Here is a 9,503-nt window from a genome sequence, read left to right on the forward strand (position 1 = left end):
CCTTCTGAGGAGTGGCTGGTGGGTTTGAACCACCAGCCGTCTGGTTAACAGGCAAGTATCTTAGCCACTATGCTACCAGAGCTCCCATTTTAGTTCATATGACTCTAAAAAAGAAGGTAGAAATGATTTGCAAGCCCATAAATTTCCACTTTTCTCATGAGCCCAGCACCTGGGTTTTGGGTACTCATATTTGAAGGAAAACAATACAATTAATGTGCCACCCAACATATGCCACCCAAGAGATCACAGAGGCCAAATTATCCAACATAGCCTTCTCTCACATCTCCATATGGAATCCCTTCTTGGGCCAGAGTGCATGTATCTTCCAACTGTGAATCAGTTGTTTGGAACTTATAGCAGTTAAGTCCCCGGGTCTTACAAAAGGCTGTGTAGCCATAATAGAGTTGATCTCCAGCACAAATAATGCCAATTTGGTGTTTGCATCCCAGATGGATCTGGGGTGTGGAACTAAGAATGGAAAAAGCAATGAAAGAATACTTTGGGAATGACAAAACCTATTAGAGCATACGCCTTGAAGATTATCCATGCTGTATTTTAACACCTTTTTGTTTTCTTCTTAATATGAATACACAGCTCTCCCTTAGGTCTCAGATTATTTCTTATCAGAGGTGTCATAGATAAAATAAATGCCTTTTGTTGGAGAAAATAGAACTGATAAAGTTTTTATTTTAGTTGTTGGGATGATCTAGTTTTGACATCTGTAGGCCCATTGAGTGCAATAATGGATTAGTCTGACTTTTTCTTTCCACACTGTTCCATGATGTTCCCTCCTTCAGTCAGTTAATTGTTAGATAGTGGTAGTAGTTAAGGTTATGTGTCAACTTTGCTGGGCTTGGTTTTGAGTGTGTGGGCAGCTGGATGTAGTTATTCCCCATGATGAGACTGGTAATCAACTCCATGGTGGAAATCTACTGGATCAAGGGATGTGGTCTGCTCTCAGTATTTAAGGAGAGGTTTTAAGAAAGATCTCTGCAGCTTTTTGGGACACTTGGACCCTGCATGTGGGCACGTCTTCATTTAACACCCTGCCATGTTTCCTGCCGACCTTGGGCTTGTCTCTGTACTTGATCTAGTGGCCTGCCATGTTGCTTGATAATCTTGGGACCATGCCCTTTACTCATCGATTTGGGTTTACCAACCTCAGCAGCCAGCAGCTTCCTGAGTTAGGAAAAGCCTCCAGCTTCAGTGCACCAGGAGCAAGAGGCAGAGCTAAAGCCCAAGGTTGAGGGGCTTTCACCCAGCCCCTAGAATTTAGCACTTAGAACTCAAAATTCTAGCCTCCAAAACTGTAAGGGAACAAATCCCTGTTTGTTCAAGCCATCCCATTTGTGGTATGTTCCTGTCAGAGAGACAGTAGAGGACCGAAACAATAGCCAGGAGAACTGGACATTGTGATAACAATTCCTTTCCAAGCAAAATAAAGGCCAATCAATAGATATGCTCCCCTGCTTGAACTTCCAGATTTTCTGCTTTCTCAATGTCCTTTTATGGGAGTCACTTTAAAATCCTAGATTATTACTTGTAGGTGTTACCACCTAATATATGGTTTATTATAACTTTACAAAACTAATATTTAATGACTTCAAACCAAACAAATCAGTTATTTTGTAGTGACATGACTTCAATAACTAATTTTTTAAAACAAAAATTATTTAAGGTTAGATACTCTTATTTTGCAGCTGTCTTGGAAAGCAGGCATTGGATTTTGAAAGGAGCCCTGGATTGAGGCCAGGATATTTCCCTTTTGGTTCTGACTTTGCTTAATTAGTGTCATTATCTTGAATAAAGAGTCCCTGGATGGCATAAATGGTTAAGTGCTCGACTGCCAACTGAAGACTGGTGGTAGGAATTTACCCAGAGGCACCTTGGATGAAAGGCCTGGCAATTGACTTCAAAAAGTTCAGCCCATTAAAACCCTTACATTGCACAGTTTTACTCTAATTCCTTGAATACATTATTAATTCTCTATTTTCTATTTTGTATGCAAAATAAATTTATATAAGTAACCATCACAATGAACTACAACTGTATCAATTATTTGGGATCTACTGTATGACTGGTAATGCATCATGTTTTTACATCACAACTCTATGAAGTATGAATTATTAAATAGTTGTTGAGAAAGTAAGATGCCTGCATAACAGTTTATCTTAGTCGGTTCTAGAGAGGAACAAAACCAGTGAAGCATATATAAATATATATAGAGAGAAATTTACTTCAGGGAAATAGTTCATGAAATTCTGAGTAAATGGCTTAGGCAATTGTGAAGGCTGGCAAGTTCCAAATCTGTGGGTCAGGTGACCAGCTAAAGACTTCTGCTGGTTCATGTGGTCACAGGGGATGATGAACCAAAAATCGGCAAGTTAGACAGCAGGCTAGAGGCCTCTGGTGGCTTTTGGGGTTGTGGAGGTTGGTGAATCCAAAATCTGATGTCTGGCAGCAGGCTGGAGACTACTGTAGGCTTACATCCAAGAACTGGAAGTCAAGTGCTGAGAAGAATGCAGGCTGAGAAAGAGCATGAGCTTTGCCAGAACATCCATTTATATACCAGAGGGAGGCCACACACACAGGGAAACTCTGCTTTCAATTGATTGGCTGCTCACATCAAAACATGGAAGGTCATTACATAGTATCTGCCAAATGACTGAGAATCATTACCTAGACAAGTTGAAACATAACATTAACCATCACACAGTTTAAGGAAATTATTGTTCTTATTTTGATAGGCTTAAAAAAAAAAAAAAACACCTCATTGCTGTTGAGTCAGATTCGACTCATAGCGACCCCTCCTTGGGTTTCTGAGGCTATATCAGTATGGAAGTAGATTGCCCAACCTTCCTCCCAAGGAGTGGCTGGTAAGTTTGAACTGCCACCTTTCTGGATAGCAGTTAAATGCCTTAGGCCCTATGCCATCAGAGCTCCTTTGATAGGCTTTAGGGAAGAGGCAAGGTGTATCAAGAAATTTTTATGAGTTGTTGCCTTGATTTTGAATGAGACTTATTCCCATGAATTTTTTTAAAATAAAAGGCAAAAGAAAAATTGCTTTACTCTTATGACAAATAGACCAATGAACATGGGAAGAAAGGATATACTAGGTACTGAGAAATAATCATCAAAATTACATTCAGATTCTAAACACTATGAATGTAAGTATTAAAGCAATGAGACTTTCAGCTTTAATCCAACTGTTCTTTAAAAGGGAAGAAAACTTCATTTTGCATAGTTCACGATGCAGCACATGAACTTGCTTACTAGATTCTTTGCATCTACGTCCGTATTTTAATGATGATACCATTTCGGTCTCCCATTATATGATATTATTTTCTACATTGGAACACCAGATCGTTCTATGACCAAGAGATGAATCTTGTAATAGCCGTAATAGTCATCTTACACAACATCAATTCTGGCTGTAAGAACAGAATTCCATAGCTTCATGCATTAATTAAAAATGTTGATAAGAGTTTCTGATTTAAGTATAAATACAGAAGTGCATAGCAAAGTATGAAGATCATTGTTAGTGAGATGCATTTGACTAGCAAAGTGTGTGTGTGTGTGTACTTGCACACACACGCACACACATACACATCCTCCTCTGATTCCCTGATGTTTAAGTCATATGACCTGGCTGTTCTGACTTGGCAAGAGATCTAAAGAGAGGAATTTCTAGTGCTGTGGGTTCCCTAAGTCCTCAGCTTTCTGTGACAGCTGTTACCTCTGCATGACTTTTGGCAGCTGAGAGAAAGTCCAATATGAAAGTGATGGCTGCTTTAATATTGGAGCTATTTTTAAAAAAGTATGCATACTTTACCAAAACAAAACAAAAAACCACACTACTGTCATGTTGATTCTGACTCATCTCAACCTTGTAGGCAGAGGAGAACTGCCCCATAGGTCTCTAGAGCTATAAATCTTCCTGGAAGCATACAGCCCCCTTTTTCTCCTACAGAGGGGGTGGTGGTTAGAACTCCTGAACTTTGAGTTAGCAGCTGAGCACTTAACCACTGTGCCAGTAGCACTCTTTTAGGCAAATTTAAAGAAACTTTGTTTGTTTGTATGTTTGTAATAATGTAGGGTTTTGGGGATCAGTGTATTCCCTTTGCCTTCATATGTATTTTAGAATCACTCTGACAGAACCTCTCCTGTCTGCAGTCCTCCCACAGTCCGTTTATACATGATAGCTGTGAAACAATATTATCCACAGACACAGCATTCCTAAATATGCTACAAATGAAGCATGAGTGGCAAATTCCACCCACATAGTAAGGCCCTAAGACTTGCCCTAAAAAGGACAGTAGAAGTTGTGTGTCATCTCTATACCCATCTCTTACACTTATAATGTTGTTGTTGTTATTAACAACACCAGAGCTCCTTATGTTACATTTTCAAAAGTTATTTTATAACAAAAAGGACAGTAGAAGTTGTGTGTCATCTCTATACCCATCTCTTACACTTATAATGTTGTTGTTGTTATTAACAACACCAGAGCTCCTTATGTTACATTTTCAAAAGTTATTTTATAACAAAAAGGACAGTAGAAGTTGTGTGTCATCTCTATACCCATCTCTTACACTTATAATAAAATGCCCATATTTTATTTTTTTTCTTATGTATGAGACAAACATTAATTGTACATAGCACTTGTCAGTAACCTTGACTAAAGTAGTTATTTTTAATGAGACCTTTCCTTAATTTTATTAGCAGTCATTCCCATATTTAAGGGCTACGTGTAAAAGAGTAAATAAATTTCAGTGATATATTTCAGAGTGTCAGGTGAAAGGGATTATGAAACAGTAGTGATCAAAGAGTTTAAGAGGTGTTCGGTAAACTTAAGCAGCTGAAAAGTCATAGTTAAGGTCACAAAAAAGATATGAAAGCCCAGGTTCTGGACATGAATTTTTAATGAAGGCAAGAACAAGAAGTGGTCACAGGTAGAATTCTATGACTTATCAATGGAAGCCTCCCTCCAGATTTGTTTGTTCTTTTATCCATCTACTCACTCACTCTTCCATTTATTTTAATAACATCTATTGAGTACTATTGGGAGCTCTGGTAGCATAGTGCCTAAGACACTTGACTGCTAACCAGAATGCTGGTGGTTCAAACCCACCAGCCACTCCTCGGAAGGAAGGTTGGGCAATCTACGTCCGTAGTGATACTGCCTGAGAAACCCAAGGAGGGATCGCTATGAGTCAGGTTCGACTTGACAGCACATAACAACAACAACAACAATTGAGTGCTATTACATGCCAAACATTAAGCCAATTCTAGAAAACATAATTTAATAATTAATATAATTTATGCATTCAACCATTTCACTAAAAATACAGCTACCAAAAAAAAAAAAAAAAAAAAAACCACCAAACCTGAGTATCCACACTATGTCTGTTACTACATTGAAGGCTATATTTATATTCAGAACAACCACATAAAGTATTATTTTTTCTCATTCTACACTTTAGGAAATTGACAGTCACAGTGGGAAAATAACTTACTGAGATCACATAGCCAGAGAATTCTAGAGCCATTTTATTAAAAAGCATAGCTTTGGCAGTTGTAGGAGCAGTGGGAAGCTTGGAACAACTGTTATGTATCTTCAAGTTTCTGTACATATACAGCAACATTTACTCAGTTACGTTATAAAATAACTTTTGATAACATAACATAAGGAGCTCTTGTGGTGTAGTGGTTAAGGCATTTGGCTACTAACCAGAAGCTCTGCAGTTCAAACCCACCAGGCACTCAGTGGGAGAAAGATGAGGCAAACCACTTCCATAAAGATTTATAACCTTGGAAACCCTATGGGGTCACTATGAATTGGAATCGACTTGATAGCAGTGGGTTTTTGTAATGTAATATATTCTCTATTGTAGGCCTCTTTCCTTTCCCACAGTTGAAAATCTAGTAACTTCGAGGTGAATTTTGATGATTCTTTTGTTTGTTTGGTTGGTTGGTTAGTTGGTTGGATGGTTGGTTGTTTTTCCCCCCTCAGGTATTTCTCTGCAGGGTTTTCCTGGTTTGGGAAAAGGGATGTTGATTAGTAGTAGCAAAGAAGGGAGATGATAGATACCTTACTGTAAGATCGCTTTGTTGATGGGGAAAAAGTATCTGTCCCTGTCTTAGACATTTTTGTACCCCTCTTGGATGGCAAAAGAAATTTGGGGATGTTCTTGGCCGGCCATAGGTGATCTTTGCCCTCAGGCAATTTATCTTCGTGTGAACCCTATAAGGAGTCCTGGGTGGTCCAAACAATAAATGTGCTGGGCTGTTAACTGAAAGGTTGGAGGTGTTAGTCCACCCAGAGACACATCATAAGAAAGGCGTAGCAATATACTTCTGAAAAAGTCAGCCATTGAAAACCTTGTGGAACACAGTTGTACACTGACATATATGGGTTCACTGTGAGTCACATTCTACTAGATGAACCAAAAAAAAAAAAAACCTCGCTGCTGTCAAGTCAGATCTGACTCATAGTGACCCCTCCTTGGGTTTCCAAGGCAGTATCTCTACGGAAGTAGATTGCCCAACCTTCCTTCTGAGGAGTGGCTGGTGGGTTTGAACCACCAGCCTTCTGGTTAGCAGTCGAGTGCCTTAGGCACTATGCTACCAGAGCTCCTATTATCATGTATGCTCCACATATTCCATGCTAAACAGGAACAAAGAACTTCACTGTGAAATGTGCTTCTTTCTTGGACTTCACCTACAGACTGTATTGCAACTCATTTCTACTCTCATATCTTCCTAAACCTATCAGGGATTTTTGTCATTCTAGGATGATATGACAGCAGACCTTCTCTCAAAAACTTCCATATCATGAAAAAAAAGTTCTCTTTTTGAAGCCCCTGCAACATTCATCTAATTTGTGAGGATGGGGTAGTCTGAGTCTTCTTTTATCTGTTTTTAATCTATCATTTAGAGTACATATTTATGCTGATTTTCTGTCCAGGCTTAGCTTTATGGGTTGCAAAATGCCTGACCCTTTAAAATAAAATGCCTTGGTGCTTGAGATTTTTTTCTGCTCTGAGTTTCAAAAGAGTGTTTTGCAGCTCAGAGGCCAAATTTAATTTGATGAATGGCATTAGTTCAGTGAGTAGAAATAAGCATGTGGAGTACGCAAAGGAAGGGAATTGAGGGAATGGACTCAACTATTTACATAGTGTCTCTCATCACATACAAGTACATAGAGTATGTCATTGGGAAGATGGATGATTATTTCTTAGAGGAATGGGAAGTATAAGGTAGAATAGTGCTAAAGCCAAATTTCTCCAATTCAACACTATTGATATTTGCAGCAGGATAATTCACTTTTAGAAGGTTGTTCTCTGCATTATAGGATGTTTATAAACATCTCTTATCTCTGTCCACTAGATACTAGTAGTAAACTCTCCCCAACTAGTTGTGACAAACAAACATATCTCCAGAAATACCAAATAAGCCCGGGGGGAAAATCACCCTTGGTTGAGGAATAATAATGATAACGGATGCTATTCAACACTGGGAGACTTGATATTTTTATCCTGACTCACATCTTACATTTGGACCTAAATGTCTAAAACTGACCTTTGAACTTTGCTTAACATTTACTCAGCACCCACAATTCAAAATAATAATTACTCTTATGTGGTGTTGCCCTGTAGATGCTCATGATCCACGTTTTATTTATTTTATGTAATTGGTCTATGACATATCATCTGGGATACTTATTAAAATTGAGACTCTTGTGTACACACTTAAGGAACTGTGGTGGCATAGTGCCTAAGGCATTTGACTACTAGCCAGAAGGCTGGTGGTTCAAACCCACCAGCCACTGCTTGCAAGGGAGACTGGGCAATCTACTTCAGTAGAAATACTGCCTCGGAAAGCAAAGGAGAGGTTGCTGTGAGTTGGAATCGACTCAATGGCATGACTTAGGTCTTGGTTTTTGTGTACACACTTAAACTACTCTATCAGAATCTGGAAAAAAATAGGCCTTAAAAGACTGCATGTTTAACAAGTACCCCAGCTGCATTTGAGGACTGACATAGTGGGATGACAACCATGTAAACTACAACTTTTAATGTGTTAGATTCTATATTAAAGGTATTTGGGTAGGAGTACGTTATTGCAACCCCGGCTACCAATGCCAACCTCTCAGGAAAGATCAAATCTGTAGATCCTAGATAGAGTGGGAGGAAAAATGTTGAACAAAATCCAAAAACTCAATAATGACCAGAATTATGACCAGAACCCCCAATACTATGGCCCTGGAATGCTTTCTGTGCCTGGAATAAAACTCACTCCCAGGGGCTGGCTCTCAACACGAAAGTTAACAAGATATACATGCAGACCACTCAACCCAGGATGATGCACCCAAATACTCTATGGTAATACATCCCTTAGAGCAATAGACCATGGGACACCAGAGGGGCAACATTCAAATTGAGGAAATGCAGGACAAACAGGAGTGCATAAATATGAGGGGCACAAGGGAAGGGTTACTGGGAAGGGAGGGGAGGAGACTGGGTTAGGGTTGGGCATGGCAGATGGGAGTGAAACTAAATGTACACATAACATTGAATGTAAAACAAGCTCTTAAAATAAAAATTGTTTTTAAAAAATTAAAGCCTATTATGGAAGTCATGGAAAAAAAATATATCAGCATGTGAATTAGTTTATCTTCTTGACTTCCCTAAAGAAGTTAAAGATACCTTTGTGCTCAGGTAGAAGATGTTTATAGTCACTGTTCTTCTAATATCTTCTTTTCAATCCTCAATATCCATAAATGCCAATCAGACTTCCTTCTAATCACAAACACGTTACCTGACAATTTGGTTTTCTAGTGGCACTATACCAGAAAATACCACATGGGGCTGGCTTCAACAAACAGAGATTGGTTTTCTTACATTTTAGGAGGCTAGAATTCCGAGTTCAAAGTGCCAGCTCTATAGACTGGGTGAAGGCCGCTCAACCTTGGGCTTCAGCTCTGCCTCTTGCTCCTGGCCCACTGAAGCTGGAGGCTTCTCTTAACTCAGGCAGCTGTTGGCTGCTGAGGCTGACAAATCCAAGGTTGACAAGTAAAATGGCACAGTCCCAAGATTATCAAGCAACATGGCAAGCCACTAATTCAAGTCCATTAACAGTCCCAAGATGGACAGACAATATGGCAGGCCATTGAGATGAAGACTTGGCCAAATGCAAGATCCAGATGTGCCAAAAAGCTAGAGACCTTCCTCAAAGCTTCTCCTTATATACAGGAAGCAGACCACATCCATAACGCAGCTACTCAGCTGCTCACAGTAGATTCCATCATGGAGTTGATTACCAGTCTCATCATGGGGAACAACTACATCCAGCTGTCCAGCCACTCAAAACCATGCCCATACAAGTTGACACATAACCATGACTACCACACCTTTTGTTGTTGTTATTGTGTTTGCCATCGAGTCGGATCTGACTCATAGTGACCCCTCCTTGGGTTTCCGAGGTGGTATCACTATGGAAGT

The sequence above is a fragment of the Orycteropus afer genome, unplaced genomic scaffold (assembly GCF_000298275.1).
Source record: "Orycteropus afer afer isolate SDZICR_OR568_19922 unplaced genomic scaffold, OryAfe1.0 scaffold00280, whole genome shotgun sequence".
Taxonomy (NCBI): Eukaryota; Metazoa; Chordata; class Mammalia; order Tubulidentata; family Orycteropodidae; genus Orycteropus; species Orycteropus afer.